This window comes from Trypanosoma theileri (genome assembly GCF_002087225.1).
Source record: "Trypanosoma theileri isolate Edinburgh chromosome Unknown TM35_Tth_23_V1, whole genome shotgun sequence".
Lineage (NCBI taxonomy): Eukaryota > Euglenozoa > Kinetoplastea > Trypanosomatida > Trypanosomatidae > Trypanosoma > Trypanosoma theileri.
In genome coordinates, this window is record NW_021639865.1 from 185233 (window position 1) to 185569 (window position 337).

Genomic DNA, 337 nt, shown 5'->3' on the forward strand with positions numbered 1-337 from the left:
AGAGAGAGAGAGAGAGAGAGAGAGAGAGAGAGAGAGAGAGAGAGTATTTAAATATAATGGAAAAAGGTAGAATACGTGTATATATATTTATATACGTAAGGGATAAGAAGAGAGAGAAAAAGAAGAAAAAGAAAAGAGTGAAAGGTGTTAGATGATTGGATCCGTACATTTTTTTTTTTTTGATATTTGTGTGTGTTTTCTTTTTCAATATTTTTTTTAAATGAAGGTTGAGTCATGTGCTTTTTTTCAAAGAAAAAGAAAGTAGATAAACACACGGCGAAGGAAAGAAGGATCCATTCATACATTCATCTATCTATCTATCTATCTATCTATCTAT